General features: G+C 38.5%; 1 long non-coding RNA gene across 1 annotated transcript in view; it reads left to right on the forward strand.

Annotated features, from left to right (window-relative positions):
• Window positions 1–20,961, forward strand: part of LOC139355872 (uncharacterized) — a 404,625-nt gene that overhangs the window by 155,846 nt on the left and 227,818 nt on the right. Inside the window, exon 2 of the long non-coding RNA XR_011607111.1 lies at window positions 9,035–9,227. This is a non-coding gene — a long non-coding RNA (uncharacterized lncRNA). The remainder of the gene's footprint in view (window positions 1–9,034; window positions 9,228–20,961) is intronic.

Below are 20,961 nucleotides of genomic sequence, written 5' to 3' on the forward strand. Positions count from 1 at the left end.
CCACCAGACTTCGCTGCACCCATGACCTGGTGTTGGATCTGATCACCCCAACACCTAGGCTTCTTCCACTAAATTACACAGACTGCTATTTGCAACCCAGTATTTTCTACAGGAACAAAAACTCAGATGACTGCTGAAGAATCCCCAGGTATGAGTGTTTAAAGGTTAGTGAGGTCAGCAATAGGGATGGCCAGGTAGGATTTCATGGACTGTGGGCATCTGCTGGGCTGTTAGCTCTGATTCTGATTCTTGGACTCATTATATGACCGAGTGCAAATGAAATTCCTGTCTTGATGTCTGTGACCAGCTTCCTGGGCTATGGGAATGCATTCAAGTTCCATGAGATTGGACAGTTTGAGTTCAATAACAACCTAGATAACTTGAAGAAGAGTCTATTTGATGTGTCTAGACAAGTGTTGAATAACAGGTAGTCCTGCACGTGAATCATTTCTTTTGTCTTTGATTCACTAACACTAATTCCTGGAGCCAAATACTGTCCAATTAGGAATGAATTGGTTCTGCTCTGCCTCCTAATTTATCCCGAAAGAAATTATAAAGGTTTACAAAGTGAGCTTAACTCATCTAGGCATAAAATGATACACAAATACAATTAGCTTTCCAATTGCCAGAAAATAAGTATACACTTATATCTCTAGTGGGTTTCTAAATATTAAAATCTGTTGAAGGCCAGCTTTACAATACATGCCCAAAGCCCTACCAAGTTCATGCCATTTTCTCCAGGAATACTGTCTCTAAAATTATATTCAACAAAGCTGAATGCTGTAAAAATAGATTTATGAATTCAGTTAATCATCACATATCAACACATTATTTCATTCCAAATTAAATGAATTTTATTTTATGTTTCTACCCATGAAACAATCAGAAAAATCAAGATACTGAGCATTTCCATTACTTTCAAAAGTTATCTCACGGTCCTTTGGAATCCACCCTTCCTTCCACCCTTGCCCAAAGGTAACCACTGCCACTGCATTTTGTATTCTATGGAATTATATGTCAATGAAATCATGTAGCACATGTTATTTTGTGTGTGGATTCTTTCAGTCTGGGATTTTGAGAGCATCTATGAAGTCTGTGTCTGTAGTTTGTTCCTTTTTATTGCTGAGTAATACTGTATTGTAAAGATATAGTAAATTTTATTTGTTCCCCTGCTGATAGACATTTGGGTCATTTGCAGATTGGGGTATTACAAATAAATCTTCTATGAATATTCATATACAAGATTTTGTATGGGAAGATGTCTCCTTTTTTTTTTTTTTGATAAATATCTAAGCAGAAGAATGGCCATGCCATGTGGTAGGTATATGTTTAATTCATTAAATGAAAAATTTTAAACTACCTAAACAAATAACAATAAGTCAAATATGCTCCCTCCAAATGGAACTGCCATGCAGTAATTTCTAATTTAAAAAATATGATTCTGAGAGGAATTTTATGAACATGAGAAAATGTTCTGAATAAATTGTTATGTAAAAATAGAAAAAAAACAGGCTCTCAAACGATGTGTATGATCTTCAGAAAAAAGACTTGAAGAATATACAATAATTTCAACGATGGTTAGTTGCGAAGGTAATTTTCATTTTTTCTAGTTACAGAGACAGAAATGTGTTATCAAAAAAGTAGCAATATGTAGTTTATGTAGTTTATGGGCAAGGGTGGAAGGAAGAGTGGATTCCAAAGGACCATGAGATAACTTTTGAAAGTAATGGAAATGCTCAGTATCTTGATTTTTCTGATTGTTTCAAGGGTAGAAACATAAATTAAAATTTATTTAATTTGGAATGAAATAATGTGTTGATATGTGATGATTAACTGAATTCATATATATATATATATATACATATATATATATATATATAGTTCGTATATAGTTTTGTCTTTCTAAAGGCATATCTGCACTCCAAAGGCAGGAGTTTTCTGGTGTGGGAACTCTGAAGAGAGAAAGTATAGTCAGAACAAATGTTTAAAGATAGTATTTTGAGTTGTTTCACTCCTACCCAAAAGGCGATGACCAGCTACTAATAGAAGTATAAATAATAGGTCTTCACTTCTTTCTGGAGCAAGACTTAGGGTGCATAAGTAAATAAATTTTTAAATTTGTCTACCATTTTATTGTTAACCAAGTTATTTTCATGTATAACAACTCTGGTTAATCCTTACAATCACCGTATAAGTGGTCCCATAGGAGTTTATTGCTATAATAAAACTGTAAATTGTGAGTTTAAACGTTGCTAGCAGATAAAGCTCCCTCATCAAGTGCTTTATTCAAAAATATAAACCTTAAAAAATTATTTTATTACCGGCTTACTTTGCACATCCCATGTGTACAAGTGCTTGAGGAGAAAGCCATCATGTCGTATGCTAGTGAAAGAATTATTCTGAGATACCTTTGTGTTGCTATAAGCAACCACAGAGATGTAAGCAGCAATCTAATGTTTGGGTCTTTCTTAATTTTAAGCACAGAAGATCCAACATAAGAAAATAAAGAATGCTTTTCTTTTCTTTTCTTTTTTCTTTTTCTTTTTTTTTTTATTATTATTATACTTTAAATTCTAGGGTACATGTGCATAATGTGCAGGTTTGTTACATATGTATACTTGTGCCATGTTGTTGTGCTGCACCCATCAACTCGTCAGCACCCAACTACTCGTCATTTACATCAGGTATAACTCCCAATGCAATCCCTCCCCCCTCCCGCCTCCCCCCTCCCCATAATAGGCGCCAGTGTGTGATGTCCCCCTTCCCGAGTCCAAGTGATCTCATTGTTCAGTTCCCACCTATGAGTGAGAACATGCGGTGTTTGGTTTTCTGTTCTTGTGATAGTTTGCTAAGAATGATGGTTTCCAGCTGCATCCATGTCCCTACAAAGGACACAAACTCATCCTTTTTTATGGCTGCATAGTATTCCATGGTGTATATGTGCCACATTTTCTTAATCCAGTCTGTCACTGATGGACATTTGGGTTGATTCCAAGTCTTTGCTATTGTGAATAGTGCCACAATGAACATACGTGTGCATGTGTCTTTAGAGCAGCATGATTTATAATCCTTTGGGTATATCCCCAGTAATGGGATGGCTGGGTCATATGGTACATCTAGTTCTAGTTCTTTTTTTTTTTTTTTGAGATGGAGTCTTGCTCTGTTGTCCAGGCTGGAGTACAGTGGCACGGTCTTGGCTCACTGCAACCTCCGCCTCCCAGGTTCAAGTAATTCTCCTGCCTCAGCCTCCTAAGTAGCTGGGATTACAGGTGCACGCCACCATGCCCAGTGAATTTCTGTATTTTTAGTAGAGACCAGGTTTCATGTTGGCTGGTCTTGAACTCCTGATCTTGTGATCCACCTGCCGCCTCAGCCTCCCAAAGTGCTGGGATTACAGGCATGAGCCACTGTGCCCGACCAAAAATGGTTTTCTCTACATAGCTCCTCTTTTCCTTAAATCCACCATCGTCTGCTCTCTCCTTGTCTCCAATAATATTTTCCTCAGTGAAAGATCAGTGATCCCAACTCTGAAACCTAAAGTGGGTAAATCTAGGTCAGTGGCACAAAGCCTTGGTTATGTCTAATAGATCCTGTAATTAATGTTCTGTCAGGTCCCTGCTCTGGTCTTTAAGGAGCAATTCAGTCACTAAATTTCCATTAGAAACTTGCAGACTAACTAGAATATGGAACTCATTTATCTAAAGCTATGGTAAAACAAAGCAAATTCTCCTACCTTCCTTCCCCTTCCTTCAGGATTTCTAATCCCTGATTTTTTCACCCCTTAATATTGCATTTATACAATTTATTTCAGTTACTTTATTCAAACAAGCATCATGATTTTATACAATTTTTTCCAACCAAATTATCAGTTGTTCCATTTCTCATTTTATTCATCTCTGTATCACCTGCAGAACTCAATATAGTGGCTTTGTACCTACTAGGTGTTCAATATGTTAGCTGACTTAAATTAATTTCATTGATTCATAGTCCATTTTATGAGACAGTATCAGATTAATGTACCTAACAAACTGCTTTCATCGCACTTTTTCCGACATAAGGATCTTCACAAGATCCCTGTTGTCACCTAATGTTGGTCTTTTAGTGCCAGCCTGATATAGACAGTGGACTTCCTATTTTCCTTATGGATTTACTCTACATTACCCCAAAAGCTTCTTTAACACCAACCCCAGAAAGAGATAAGGTCTCAGCAGCTTACACAGTCTTTAGTGTGAGCAGTGTTATTTGTAGTATAGGCATGTAACTGCCCTGAACAATATCAAGAACTGTGAAATTTTTCTCTGCTTGCAAGCTAACAAGTGAGACTGCCACAGTTTCATGGATGCTGATAAAAAAAAAAACACAAGACTCCTATGTCAGACACACAAAAACTACATTACTCACAGCAATAGCAAGTGTCAGAGTATTAACATATACGCTGATTCCCCAATTTAGCAACAGAGGACCATATCAAACCATCACATGCAGAACACATTACTCACAGCAATAACGTGTGTCAGAGTATTATCATTTATGCTGATTCCCCAATCTAGCAACACAAAGAGGGCCATATCAAACCATCACATGCAGTAGGTTCCATTCCAAGAAAGGAACCCTAAGCTTGTGGAACTGGAATCTTTTGTAATGGTCAGAAAGCATGCTTGCCCTTTGCTCCAGAGGAAGATAGTACCTCTACCTTTCCAGGCTGTAGACATATCTGCCTTTTGCTGTGGAGGGAAACACTATCTCTGCCTTCTAAGGATATTTGCTATGCAAATCTGGAACAAAAATGGTAAGCAATTTCTTGCTTCACAAGTTGTACAGAAATGCAAGATACCATGGGAAATTGGCCCCCACCACTCATCTCCATGTCATTCTGTTTCTGGCAAGTTTTCCCATGAGTATGCCAATCCAATGCTTACTCTGATTAATCTGACCAGCAGAGGCTAGGACCAAATCCATTCAAGTAGTCTCATGCAGCATTTAATAAAGGCTACACCAGTAGGACTCCAAGCCCCAGGAAGCAACCAACCTGCAGTAGTAACCTGATCATCCATCCCTGGTTCCCTGATCCAGCTGAACAAACCACATACATCATCAGGATCTACTTCAGAAAGTCAAGTGTCTTTCTCTAGCTTTCTGTGTTGACTTCCCCACTTCACCTGAGACATTAATCCAGGTACAATAAGATATATTAGCATTTACACAGACTCTGTGCCTTTTCCAATAAGGAGGATGTCTAGGGCAATATTTTCATCCACAGCAACCCTTTCCAGTGAACTGGGGTTAAATAGATTGCCTTCTAGGGCAAAGTTGGTGTCAATGTCAGGGTCAAATTTTTTATCAACTTTTCTATTAAATGACACTATGTGGACATCTCTTCATCATATGTGTAATGGGGTGAGCATAAATAGTGAGTCAGTTATCTCTCCAGGAAGTTCCTACAAATATCCAAGGATGGCCTTATTTGGAATGATCCTCCAGCCATCTGAGGGCTACATGATATACTATTGCCTTTTCTTTAAGCACTTGAAGGTGTCTTACAATTACCTTCAAGATACAAGTCACCTTATTTTTGGAAAAACCACCATTGCCTTACCACAGCTCCCAGGTCCTAAAGTATTGCCTCCCCAGCTGCTGAGATGGTTGTTTTTATCCCATTGCACAAAATGTGGCCTGTCTCTTAAACACCCTCAGAACTTTTATCTAGGAGAGCCCAGTGCAAGAGGGAAAAAAGAATTTGTATAAACCATTCACAGATCCATTGTGGCTTCCAACTTTGTACCACACGGGCCTCCACAGGAGGTCTGCAAGCAGTATATCCAACCAAGACATTATTTTTATGATCTTGGACTCTGTTGATCAAACAACAGAACTCAAGGGCCTGAACTTGAGCTTTGACTCTCTTATGTCCCCTTTTGGCTGAAATATCATTCAGAGGGAACATCAGCTGGGTTGGTGTGGGGTTGTCTTCAGGGAAAGGAAAAAAACATCACATTCAAGAATGGTGGGGGAGGAATCCCAATATTTCAAAACAGATTTTTATAAAACCCTACTCCTTTCATCCTGATCACTACTCAGAAAGCAGCTGAGAAAAGATGATTCCTCTCTGGGTAGAGCTGCATTCAATGATCAAACCGCCTTACTAGGGTATGGAGCAGGTAAGAGAGAGTCAGAAATCTTCTTGAGTTGGTTTTTGAAGAAGCCATTCCAAGCTCAATGATACCAGATGCCTGCAGATGATAAGGAACATGAAGGCTCATCAAATATGTTGACTCTCAGCCTGTTGTTGAATGGTTGTTGTAGTAAAAAGTAAACCTCTGTATCACATTTCAAGTCTGAAAATGATCTGGAAAGCTGAAAACATGATTTGTTTCTAAGGCCATAATGGTGTAGCCAGCCTCAACTGGCTGGGCTGGCATCAGCAACATAGAGTCCTTTGTGCCCAGTCTATGATAGTTGATGTCTGGCCGTGTCCAGTGTGATGATGGACCCAGGTGGCCATGTGCCAGTCTCTGTAGTGCATGTTCCACTAACAGCTTCATTACAGTCAGTCTTATCACAGTACAGGCCCTTCCCATGAACATCTGCCTCAGTGACATGGATGATTCAAACAGCAATCCTAAACACTATTTTAATATTCTCCAAAGAGTATCTTTAATCTGTCAGTCTCTGGTTTTCCAGGGACAGCCTGAATCACTGGAAATAGCTCAAAAGTCAATAAGAATATTACAAAGTTCATGAAGGTGGATATTGGCTAGAGCTGTAATCACAACCTTTTATTCTGCCCACTGAATCAAGACAGTAGACATCATCAGGTTTCAGAATCACTAAATCATCGATTAACCAGGCTCAACCATTTAGGAGAACCTCTGTGAACTGAGGGCCCTATTGAGCCAGTGGTTTTCCTGTAGGCAGTGGAATAGGGGAAGGTGAAGCTTCCTCCAAATGAAACAACTGTCACTTTTCCATGTAAAACTGCTGGGGCTGATCCGTCTATATTCTTGAATATAATATTTTCAATGGAAAAGAAAATCTTGCACCCCTCTTACCTTGTCACTCAGTGAGTGGAAATTGATTCACCCCAAGTAGAAATATAAGTCTATAGAATATCAAAACCTCCATAAAAGTTAAGGGTTCAGTTTCTACAAGAGCCCCATAGCAAGCTCATAGCTGCTTTTCAAAAGGTAGTCAATGAGTCCAAACTCCCAAGACGCACCCCCAGACTGAAGCTGGCTCCCTTTGCCAGAGGCTGCAATTGGCAAAATCATAAGTCACAGAGACTTATAGTTCAAGTAGACTTTAGAGTTAAGGGACCCCAAAGGCACCAGTACCTCTCTATACATGTAACTCTTCCTGATTGGAATAATCCCCTCTAGCTTTATAGGACAGAGAAGTAAAGGCACATAAGATAGCAATTTCTCCCACACATCCAGGTGTAGAAACAATAACAGCATTACATTGAATTGGCCCAAAAGGCTTTACCAACAAGGTCATGTTAGTTTTTCTTTCCTACCAACCTTGCTCAAAACCTACAAGTTGAATTCAGGTCCCCTCTCCCTTCACAGGATTTGGTAAAGTGGTGACTTGCATGCTTGTATTCAAAAGAACCATACAAGTTTAAGTCCTTCCCTGTCTGGAAGTTCCCCAGCATTCTCAGACTGGTGAGTATACAGCCTTTGGCACTCCCTGGGGACAGGGAGACCTCAGCCCTACTGCAAATCATCTTTTTTCTTAAAGAAGCTGAGTTTGGAAAAAAGGGGGAGGGAGAGATCCAGTGGCACCAACAGCAAGGATGTTTGGTTTCAGTTTTTAGCAATATGGTGGCTGTTTATCGCTCAACCAAATGAAATTCCAGTGTGTCTTCATCCATCCGAAGCCTATTTTAGCTGTGGGAACCCTTTGACTCAGCAGGAAATTGTACATTTGGGGTCCCCCACAGTACTTTCTAGCTAGAATACTCAGAATTGTCATGTTTGGGTGACCTTGAACTTGACTTGCACATTAGCATCTTTTTATCGTAGATAAGATATACAGATTTATTAAACAATGTTATTTTCTATGAGTACCACATAACTTTCTACTTCTCACATAGATATAATTGTCCTTCTGTAAGTTTTATTGAGATATAATTAACATGCAATATAATTGATCTTCTAAAGTCTACAATCCTTTTTCAGAGTTGTGCAACCATCACCACAATCAATTTTAAAATATTTTTTCACCGCTCAAACAAATCTTCATATACATTATCAGTCACTACCCGTTCATCCACATCCCTCACCAATACCCAGCCCCTGGTAATCACTAATCTAGTTTCTGTCTCTATGGATTTGCCTATGCTGGACACTTCATATAAACAGATGTACACTATATACGGCATTTTGAGTCTGGTTTCTTTCACTTAGCATAATGATTTCAAAGTTTATCCATGTACTTTTTGTAATTTTTATTGTCAAGCTATAATTCACACAACATAAAATCTGCCATTTCAAAGTGTACGACTCAGTGGTTTTTAGTGTGTTCACAATGTTGTACATTCATCACTACTATCAAATTCCAGAACATTTCCATCACCCCAAAGAGAAACCATGTACTTGTTATCAGTAACTCCCAATTCTTCACTCCCCGCCATCCCCTGGCAAGATTCATGTATGTTATATCACATTTCAGTACTTCATTCCTTTTTATGGCCAAATGTTCTGTTATATGAATACCATATTTCGTTTATCCATTCATCAAATGATGGACATTTTGGTTGTTCGTAGTTTTTAGCTATTATGAATCACGCTGCCATAAACATTCAGGTATATGTTTTTGTGTGGACATGTGTTTTCAGTTCTCTTGGGTATTGCTATAATCTGAATGTTCCATAAAATTCATATGCTGAAACTTAATTGCCAGTGTGATAGTATTAAACAGTGAGGTCTTTAGGAGGTAATTAAATGATAGAAGTGGAACCTTTATAAGTGGGACTAAGGCCAAGAGACTTCACACAGCATCCAGCCCCTTTTTGCCCTTTTGTCTCTTCCACCAGGTGAGGACACAGCGTTCGGTGCTTTTTGCTCTTCTGTTTCTTCCACCATGTGAGGATACATCCCGTCCCACTTGCCCCTTCTGGGTGTGTAAGCACACGGCAACAAATTACCATCTTGGAAGCAGAAAGAACAGCCCTCACCACACACCAAAATGCCAGTGCTTTAATCTTGGACTTCCCAGATTCCAGAACTGTAAGAAATAGATTTATATTCTTTATAAATTACTCACCCTGTAGCATTTCATTATAGCAGCATGAACAAACTAAGATAGGCATATAGCTAGGTGTGAAATTGCTAAGTCATATTATAACTTAATGCTTTGCTTTGCTCCCAAACTGTTTGCCAAATATGCTGCATGATTTTACATTTGTAGCAGCAATGTATGAAAGTTCTAATTTCTCCATGTCCTCATCAATCTTTTTATTATCTGTTATTTTTGTTACAGCAGTCCTAGAGGTTATGAAGTGGTATCTCACTGTGGTTTTGATTTGGATTTTTTGAGTATTAATATTGAGCATCATTTCATGTGCATATTGTGCTTACATATCTTCTTTGGAGCTATGTCTATCTATATCCTTTGCCCAATTTTTAATTGGAGTGTTGGTCTTTTATTATTGTTTATGTATTCTAGGTACAATTTCTTTACCTGATATATGATTTGCAGATATTTTATCCTCTCATGTGTGTTATCTTTTCACTTTCTTGATGGTCTCCTTTGAAGCACAAAATGTTTTAATTTTAATGAAATCCCATTTATCTTTTTTTCTGCTTTTGATTTAGATATCATTATCTAGGATGCCAAACCCAAAGTCACAAAGATTTACTACTATGATTTCTTTTTAAGAGTTTCAAAATTCTAGCTCTTACATTTCAATCGATAAACCATTTTGAGTTAATTTTTCAATGTATAAGGAAAGGGCCCAACTCCATTTTTTTGCAGGTGGGTACCAGTTGTCCCAGTACCTGTCGAAAGGGCCATTCTTTCCTTCAGTGAATTGTCTTGGTATCTGTGTTGAATATCAACTGACCATAAATGTAAGACTTTATTTCTGGGCTTCTGATTCTGTTCTGTTGATTGATGCTGTCTATTCTTTTGTTCAGTAGCACCTTGTTTTGAAGGAGTTCACCTTAATACTGAGCATTTGCTCTCCATTGTCATGGTAAAACCTCATACATTCTTGCCTGCTTCCAAGATAAGGAATAAAAGAGTTTTCTAGGACAATGGAGCTGATCACAGGAATTTATATATAAATTTGTTTGAGATAGTTTATCATTCTCCAGTGGGTCACTTCATCAGCACTGAAACTCATTCTGCATACTCAGTACATTATCTCTGGTTTCCCATGGGATTTTATCTCTCTCGAGGAAATCTACCCAAGGAGACTAAACTGCCTTATAGCTGCCAAATCCTACGGCCAAATACTCTGAGATCCTTAGTCATCTTCAAATGGATCTAAGGTTTGCATAAGGCTGCAGGAAGGGATAAGCGGTAAGATGACCCAGCTGCCATCTTTGTTCCTTCACACACAGAACATGCCCTGCCCTTGCTCTCTCAAGTAATCAGCTAATGTTCTGACAATTTGCCTGGATTCTGACCATAGTGGCTGTGAATTTCACGGCATTCATGATTATGTAGATGCACATCTCTCTAACTGTGAGAGGTCTGAAATTTTGCTTTACTTATAAGCTAAAAAGGTAGCTTGCTGCATTTTCACGGATGCTGGCAGAAGGCATGGGACCACCAAATTAGAGACAAAGGACAGCATGTTACAGCAATAGCCCTAGTCATGGTTCAGAGTAACAATATTTGTTCTAGTTCCCTTAATAGCCTTAGTAGTCTTAATTGCTACCTGGTGATATGAAAAGAAACAGATGATATCTTCTCGTGCAATGGATTGTCTTCCAGGAGAGACACCCGGCGCTTTGAGAACCCAATCTTTTATAATGGTAATAAGCGTATTTACCCTTTGCTGTGGAAGGACACGCTCTTTACCTTCCAAGACTTTGATCAATACTGCCTTTTGCTCCAGAGGGAGATACTATATTTTCTTTTCTTTTCTTTTCTTTTCTTTTTCTTTTTTTTTTTTTTTGAGATGGAGTCTCACTCTGTTGCCTGGGCTGGAGTGCAGTGGCACAATCTCGGCTCACCGCAACCTCCGCCTCCCAGGTTCAAGCAATTCTCCTGCCTCAACCTCCCAAGTAGCTGGGATTACAGGTGCCCGTCACTACGCCCAGCTAATTTTTGTATTTCTAGTAGAGACAGGGTTTCACCATGTTGGCCAAGCTGGTCTTGAACTTCTGACCTTGTGATTTGCCCACCTCAGCCTCCCAAAATGCTGAGATTACAGGTGTGAGTCACCACACCTAACCAGGAGACACTATATTTTCTTTTATTCTTTTTTTTTTTTGAGACAGAGTCTTGCTCTATAGCCCATGTGGGAGTGCAGTGGCACGATCTGAGCTCACTGCAAGCTCCGCCTCCCGAGTTCACGCCATTCTCCTGCCTCAGCCTCCCAAGTAGCTGCAACTACAGGCATCCACCACCATGCCCGACTAATTTTTTGTATTTTTAGTAGAGAAGGGGTTTCACTGTGTTAGCCAGGACGGTCTCAATCTCCTGTCCTTGTGATCCACCTGCCCTGGCCTCCCAAAGTGCTGAAATTACAGGCATGAGCCACAGTGCCCGGCCAGAGACACTATATTTTCTAAGGTGTTTGCTACATAAACATCCTTAAAAAGATAGTTTAAACAAAGGCCAGTCAATATGTCACTTTGTAAGATGTGCAGAAATGCAAGAGACACAAAAAATATTGTCTCCCAACAATGGGTGACTGCCCAAGTTCAGACTGTTTTTCTCCTGCTTGTGAAACCCTTCTTGGCACTTACTGTAAATACATCAATCATAGCTCTCTGCCGAATGGCAATAAGATATGGGGCCATCACAGTACCAGATTCCTATTGACTTCAATAGGGATGGCACCATGTTTGAAAGGCCAAAGAGACCTGAAGCCAGTGAAGGAAACAGAATTTATTGAGGGGACTTCCATACAGAGAGGATCAGTGAATGCAGGCTGGATAGGAGAAGCACTACCATTTGTAAAAAGCATGCAGTTTATATAGCATTTTCACTTAGCACCGCACCCCTAGAAACCTTCACCTGACAAACTTCAGTTAACCCCAAACAAATGACCTCAATCCCTTGTATGGCCTGCATTCCACAAGGTGGGCTAGGGGTTCTGCTGTTCCTCATAGAGAAGGAATGATTCTCCAGGTTGGCCACTGCCAGTGTCCTTAGCTCAGAACTCTAATCAGACATTCTTCTTAGACCATAGGGTCATTCTCAAGGTATGCTTGCATTAATTGCTGTTAGGTGCATCTTCCATACATCCATGCATCCTATTTTGTTGACATTTTTGCTCATGTAAGTTTCCCAACAAAGACTACTTCATGTCTAAACTATGTGACAAAGAGGCATTTGCCTTAGTCTACCAATCCCCGTTTTGCTCACATTTTTCCTTCCTTTCTTCCCCAATGACCTTTCTTCCCCTCTCCCTCTATGGATTCTTTCTCTTCCAAAGCTTATAACTACTGATACCATCTATTTTAGCTATTTCAGCAATTTCAGATACCTTCACAAAGCCTTTTCAGATAATTTCAACTATATCATCTCTCACTTCTCAAATTCTTTGGCTCTTATTTTCTATACTGGACACCTGACCATTTTTTATAAATTATCTCACTGTGTTTTGTTGATTAATTTCTGCCTCCCAACCAGAAAACAAGACTATAAAGATAATATGGGTAAGGTGTTAGTATTTTCTATCTCAGTAATGCTTAGCACAGTTCCAAGAATATAGTCACCATTTAATAAATAGCGAGCCTCTTACTATTGGTAAATAATGCAGGCCCAATTTTAGTTAGGAAAGGAGAAGAACCTCTGAAGCAAAACAAAGCCATCAAGTCAACATGACCTCACCCTTGAGCTATGTCAGACATGTGGCCCAAATAAGCTTGACAGGAGGACAAATGTTCTGCAAAAGCTTTAATAGGTAAAGATAATGAACCGGAGGAAGAAAATTACTTATCCACAATGCTCTGTTCATACCATTTTCTAGTGTAATTGCTACTGGAAAATGGAAAGGTGAGATGCTAGCTCTTATGCTCAAAGATAAGCAGACAAGTCCAGCTTGACTGATTGTCATAACCTACCTGATTCTAACCTTGATGGATATATAGATTAAGGAGCTGGCCAAGTAGAAAAAGCCAGGATTTTCAAATTGGTCAACCCTGGATCCAACCACTATCTTCACTACTTTATTAGAAAGCAAGTTATTAGATGCAATTTGTACACTCTCTGACCTTGTCCTCTGATCTGTAAAAGAAGAGATAATAATAATGATGTTGTGATTTTTGTGAGGATTAAAGGAAAGGGAGACAACAGAACATTTGGTGGAGTTCCTGAGTTTGAGTCTCTGACTTTGGGTAAGTTATTTGACCTCTCCTGCTTTAGCTCTTCATCTCTAAGATAGAGATGTTAATATTACTTACCTCAAAATTGTTGGGAAGGTTAAATGGGTTAATATATGTACAGCCACTAGAGCAGTGCTGAGCACTTAACAAGACCTCAATAAGTTTTAGTTTCAACTGTGATGAGGTATCTAAAGCAGTGTCTAATACCTATAAGCACTCATTAAATGGCAGCTACCTGCCGGGCATGGTGGCTCAGGCCTATAATCCTAGCACTTTGGGAGGCCAAGGCATGTGGATCACTTGAGGTTAGAAATTTGAGACCAGCCTGGCCAACATGGCGAAACCCCATTGCTACAAAAATACAAAAATTAGCCAGGCGTAGTGGCATGTGCCTGTAGTCCCGGCTACTCAGGGGACTGACGCAAGAGAATTTCTTGAACCTGGGAGGCAGAGGTTGCAATGACCCAAATTTGTGCCACTGCACTCCAGCCTGAGTGACAGAGCAAGACTCTATCTCAAAAAATAAAATAACAAATTATTTATTAATAATCATTTGCTAATAAGATTATTGTCCTTGAATTTTTTAGGGAGCAGCAATTCTTCCTTTCCCTTCTTCTAAGCATTGGAAAGGATTCAGAACTGGGGATCAGGGGGCTGTGATTCTAAAATCTGCACAGTGTTTAACCATGACCTTGTCAATTATTTCAACTCTCTGGGTCTCAGATTACTTCTGCTGTAAAATTAAGTGTTTAGAAGATGATCCCAAAAGATTACTTGCAAGCTGAAGACCTCTATGTTTCTAAGTAGAAGGTATATATGCCCACTTGTACCTCATGGAATAGATCCGAGTTACTAAGGACTAGGACGGTGATTCTTAAAGAATCAGTAGGATCAATATCTTTATTTCTGCCTTCATTTCGTTATGTACCCAGTAGTCATTCAGGAGCAGGTTGTTCAGTTTCCATGTAGTTGAGCGGTTTTGATTGAGTTTCTTAGTCCTGATTTCTTGTTTGATTGCACTGTGGTCTGAGAGACAGTTTGTTACAATTTCTGTTCTTCTACATTTGGTGAGGAGTGCTTTACTTCCAATTATGTGGTCAATTTTGGAATAAGTGTGATGTGGTGCTGAGAAGAATGTATATTCTGTTGATTTGGGGTGGAGAGTTCTATAGATGTCTATTAGGTCTGCTTGCTGCAGAGATGAGTTCAATTCCTGGATATCCTTGTTAACTTTCTGTCTCGTTGATCTGTCTAATGTTGACAGTGGAGTGTTGATGGATTAGAGACTTAAATGTTAGACCTAATACCATAAAAACCCTAGAGGAAAACCTAGGTAGTACCATTCAGGACATAGGCATGGGCAAAGACTTCATGTCTAAAACACCAAAAGCAATGGCAGCAAAAGCCAAAATTGACAAATGGGATCTCATTAAACTAAAGAGCTTCTGCACAGCAAAAGAAACTACCATCAGAGTGAACAGGCAACCTACAGAATGGGAGAAAATTTTTGCAATCTACTCATCTGACAAAGGGCGAATATCCAGAACCTACAAAGAACTCAAAAAAATTTACAAGAGAAAAACAAACAACCCCATCAAAAAGTGGGCAAAAGGATATGAACAGACATTTCTCAAAAGAAGACATTCATACAGCCAACAGACACATGAAAAAATGCTCATCATCACTGGCCATCAGAGAAATGCAAATCAAAACCACAATGAGATACCATCTCACACCAGTTAGAATGGCGATCATTAAAAAGTCAGGAAACAACAGGTGCTGGAGAGGATGTGGAGAAATAGGAACACTTTTACACTGTTGGTGGGATTGTAAACTAGTTCAACCATTATGGAAAACAGTATGGCAATTCCTCAAGGATCTACAACTAGATGTACCATATGACCCAGCCATCCCATTACTGGGGATATACCCAAAGGATTATAAATCATGCTGCTATAAAGACACATGCACACGTATGTTTATTGCGGCACGATTCACAATAGCAAAGACTTGGAATCAACCCAAATGTCCATCAGTGACAGACTGGATTAAGAAAATGTGGCACATATACACCATGGAATACTATGCAGCCATAAAAAAGGATGAGTTTGTGTCCTTTGTAGGGACATGGATGCAGCTGGAAACCATCATTCTTAGCAAACTATCACAAGAACAGAAAACCAAACACCACATGTTCTTACTCATAGGTGGAAACTGAACGATGAGATCACTTGGACTCGGGAAGGGGAACATCACACACCGGGGCCTATCATGGGGAGGGGGGAGGGGGGAGGGATTGCATTGGGAATTATACCTGATGTAAATGACGAGTTGATGGGTGCTGACGAGTTGATGGGTGCAGCACAGCAACATGGCACAAGTATACATATGTAACAAACCTGCACATTATGCACATGTACCCTAGAACTTAAAGTATAATAATAATAAAAAATAAATTTAAAAAAAAAGGATCAATATCATTTGGAAACTTGTTAGATATGCAAACTGTGAGGCTGTGGCCCAACAACTGTATTTAACATGTCTGCCTGGTGATTCTGATGTGCCCTAATGTCTGAGAAACACTGAGCTAAAAGATTAGAAGAGACTCAATGAAGAGGACTTTGGAGACCAACTAGATTCTATCTTGAACCATGATTCCCTACCTGGTCTGTACACCAGATTTACCTAGGAAAAGATATATTAAGTACCAAATTCTGGCTTTGGCTTTAGAAATTTAGATTTGTTTGAGGTAGGATGGAGCCCAGGAATCAGCATCTTTAAAGAATACTCATGTGATTCCCACTGAGCCCCACAGATTGTTAAATAATCTAATTATGCAAATGAAGGGTGCCCATAGAAATTAAATGGTTTATGAAGGTCACAGAGTTAATTTGGACTCTAACCTAGGTGTTCTAATACTTAAGCCAGTCTTAAATCATGTGTATTTCATTGTATTGTATTAGTTGTTTTTCAATCATCCCTTTCTGGAAAAAAATCACAGAGTAAAAATGTTGCAACTATTTAGTTGTCTAATATGATTGCCCAAGGAGTATCCAAGTCTTTTGAGATCAGAAGGCTATTAATGTTTTGCTTTTTCATTCTATCAATCGTTGTTCAAATATTTCCTTACACACACCTACTACCCAGAGTTCCAGTTTTTCATATACACGTGGATATATGGGTTTATTCACAAAGATTATAAAATATACTCTCTTCTGAGTTAACATTAAACAGACTACAGAGATGGACTATTGAAAACAGTAATCTCCATGCTGGCAAATTTCCAAGAAGCATGTCTCAAAGGGAAACATGATAGAACCTACGACTATTGTTTATTGGCGTCTAGTAGAAACAATCATTGATGGCTTCTAGAGTCACTTAGCTAAGTGGATAATATTTACAAGTGAGTTAATAGCTCTAAAACACTATACAATTAAAGGAACTGTAGGAAGACAATTTTTTATATGACAAGGAAACTAAACCAGTACAACCTCTGCTTCACAGAAACTTACTAACTGAAATTACCAGTGACTTTCAAACTATATGTATGCTTCAAAGGTGTTTTACAGGCTCCACAAACTATTCTAATCTCATCTTTTACTTTATTTCAAACTATTTTAAAACCTGAATTCAAAATAAAATATGTACATTCAAATGTGTTATAGGAACATCACATTGAAGATGACCAATATATTAACTTGACTGCTTACTGATTAGCTTTATGTTATGAATTTGAATTTATATAATATTTTAAATGTGAAATAAACTAATGAAATATGCTTTTATTTGCTTTGTATATATGGAGTTCATGTAGCATTTTATTATAAAATATGTCTAAAAATTTTAAAAATCACTGGACTAGAGAAAGATAAATAGGAGTACTTAAAAAGTGTTAGAATTACCACTATCTAAATAAAATAGCTACATGGAAAGAAAATATTTTTAGATGTCTGAGGCATGCTACTGATATCTACTTCTTTATTAGTATGGATTCCTGGATTAACTTTACATATATATGTCAGCTTCACATTATATATGATTTATAAAACTTAACCATAAATAGATCTTTATTCATCCTTACCATAATCAAATTCTGTAGATTCTTTTCTCTCTTCCTTTTCATAGAATCCTAAGTTGATGATATTTTTCCCCCTAGAATTATTAGTGAAAAATCAATTAAACTTGGTTAGGAAAAAAAGATGCCTTTACAAAAGTTTTTTTAAAAGTTTCACCAAGTATAATCTATATCCAGACTGAAAAGCGAAAAATATTCATGAATAGTAAATCCATAATGGCTAAGTTATGAATATTTAAGGAATGATTCTATTCTCTTCTTTATTGTATCACAGATTTCAACTGATATGATCTTCCAGACTATTAGCAGCATAGCTTATGCTTAGATGAATCAAGGTTTGCTTTCATAGGACTGGGCCCCATGACAGAGGTAAATTAATCATAGCTGATGTCTTCTCTCCATTCTTCTGTTTTCCACTGGCTCAGTCAGGACCACATTCTGAGGTCTGTAATTTTCACCTTTTTTTTTTTTTTCCAGCAAACCCTGGGTTTCCACAATTTGCCAAAAGTACAGTGGAATGGTCCCTAATACAAAAGCCTTTTGGTACCCTTTATTAACCGTTAACAGATAATGGACAAAAGAAATTATTCCAAAGAACAAATTTTGGGGTGACCAGGTTACCTCATCAAAGATTCTGCACTTTTCCTAGAAAGCAGGATGCTGTGATTTGAATGTAACCCCTCTAAAATCCAGGTGTTGCCAATATGATGGGTGCCAATAATGATGGCCTTTAAGAAGTGAATAGGTCTTTCATGAGGGCTTCTCCTTTGTGAATGGGATTAAGGCTCTTATGAAAGAGGCTTCTTGCAGCACAGCCCTTCTACCATGTGGGGATACAGGGTTCCTTCCCTCCAGAGTATGCAGCCCTCATCAGACAATTGAACCTGCCAGGCCTTCATCTTGGACTCTCCAACCTCTGGAGCTGTGAGAAAGTACATTTCTGTTTTAATAAATTATCTAGTCTCAGATATTCTATTGCAGCAGCACAAACAGACTAAACCACAGGATATGGTACTAGATGTTGCTTTCCACACTCCCTTTTTCTACACTGGAGTTCTTAATGTGACAATTCTACTTTTTCCATATCTTGTAAATTGGGAGGATGAAAAGTTGTGCAATTTTAGCACAAAGGTTGCAAAATCATAAGGAATACATATAGGTGGCTATCTGGCTTCCAACACACCCCTAGTGGCTGTTTCCATAGCTCTTCTCTCTCCTTCAGTTTATAGACCATACCTCCTGGCCACCATTGGTGTAATGATGAGCACATGAACCAAACCAATGCATTAGGTGTCCTGCTCCCGTATTTTTCAAGCAAGAACTGGTGAGAAAGAGGCATTTCAGTGTCTAGAACTATGAAGATATGGACTCAAAGCTACATTCTTATTATTTACATCCTACTTTGGGGCATCTACACTTGGTATTCCCTCTGGAATTCTCTTCCCTTTTTGCATAGCTCACTGCAGCTCATCATTCAGTACTCAGCTCAGATATCACCTCCTCAGAGACTTTTTTAATTATGTAAATTTCATGCTGTCTGCCTTACTGCCCAACCCTATATCTTTACCACTCATTTAATTATGTAACCCTCTTTTATTTTCTTCATGGCCTTTATCACTCTTTTGAAATATGTACTTGTCTCAGTCTCTACTTCTCTTCTTTGTCTCTGTATGTCTGATTTCTCAAACTTTGAGCTGTGATAGCACCTCATCACACTCATGGCCTTATAGCCATGACTCTACCTCTAGTTACTATCTTGGCTTCCTTTCTTCTTTTTATTTAATTAATTAATTAATTTATTTTTATTTTACATTAAGTTCTGGGATACATGTGCAGAATGTGGAGGTTTGTTACACAGGTATACATGTGCTATGGTGGTTTGCTGCACCTATCAACCTGTCATCTAAGGTTTAAGCCCTGCATGTATTAGGCATTTGCTCTCCTAATGCTCTCCCTCCCCTTGCCCCCTACCCACCGACAGGTCCTGGTGTGTGATGTTCCCCTCCCGGTGTCCATGTGTTCTCATTGTTCAGCTCCCACTTATGAGTGAGAATATGTGGTGTTTGGTTTTCTGTTCCTGTGTTAGTTAGCTGAGAATGATGGCTTCCAGCTTTATTCATGGCCCTGCAAAGGACATGAACTCATTCTTTTTTATGGCTATAGCGTCATCTCTTCTTATCACAATGTCATAGTTTTAAGTTTCTAAGATAATTTCATTAGACATATTTTTTTCTAAAGCCAGTTCAGAATGAGGCAATCGGCTTAAGCCTCACCTATCCTTCTTAGGTCAGATGCATACCCCAGTGTAACAGGAAATAATCCTTTCCTCTTGTTTTACTTTTCCAAGTGGCTGGTTTTGTACCAAACAAGTGGTTTTCAATGTGTGGTTCCAAGAACGGCAAAATCAAATATTACCCAAGACCTTGTTAGAAGTGCAAATTCCTGAGGCCCGACCCAGACCTACTGACTCAGAAACTCTAGGAGTGTTTTAATAACCAGTATTTCAACCTGTTTGGACAAACCCTCTAGAACTTCCAGGTTCCTGAGAATGATGGGGATACCTATCTTTTTATCTCCTAACATTTCCTCCAGAAAACAATATAGAATACTGAAAAAAAAAGAAAAGTCTCCACAAGTCATGCCCTCAGCATAACTTTAAAAGAATGCCCAAACTTCAAAATAACTGTAAATAAAAAATGAAAAATGGTCAAATCTCAGTCCACTATTTCTCAGACTCCCACTCTACCCCTGCTTCACGGCAGGGTTTTGGGCATGCAAAGAAAAACTAAGAAAGACTTCAGGGAAGACAGAAAACGAAAGCCAGAGAAGGAAACGTGGTTTGATCTAAATATACCATGAGACTGTCTACTTTCAGTCCAAAATTACTAAGAAATTATCCAGGTAGATCAGAGCACAGACTACAGGGCGAAGGACTTAAAAGTATATGCAATTTGAAGGTTCTAATTATAGGTGAGAAAAAGAAGAAACAAGTATCCTTTGATATTAGAAAAAAAGCAAAGAAGAAAAACTGAGTTCTATAACTCAAAAGGTAAACACACAGACACTTCATAATCCCTCTTTTACCACAAAACATACAAAATCCATCAAAGTATCTGATAGAAGAGGAATTATTAAGCCGGGACTCTTATAAAACACCCAATACCACAACAAATTAATTAAAATTAAAACTAACATTTATACGGAGGTATTACGAAAAGTCAGACAAGAAATGTCAATGCACATACTAAGTGAAATTCCCCTTCCTCCTCACAAAAATTGACCACAAAACAGAAGAAAACTGTAAAACAATAGTCCAAATGGAATTAAATATACTCAAACAAGTACTTAACGACATGAAACAGTTGATGACATAGAAGAACT

This window comes from Macaca nemestrina, chromosome 8, assembly GCF_043159975.1.
Source record: "Macaca nemestrina isolate mMacNem1 chromosome 8, mMacNem.hap1, whole genome shotgun sequence".
NCBI classification, from domain to species: Eukaryota; Metazoa; Chordata; class Mammalia; order Primates; family Cercopithecidae; genus Macaca; species Macaca nemestrina.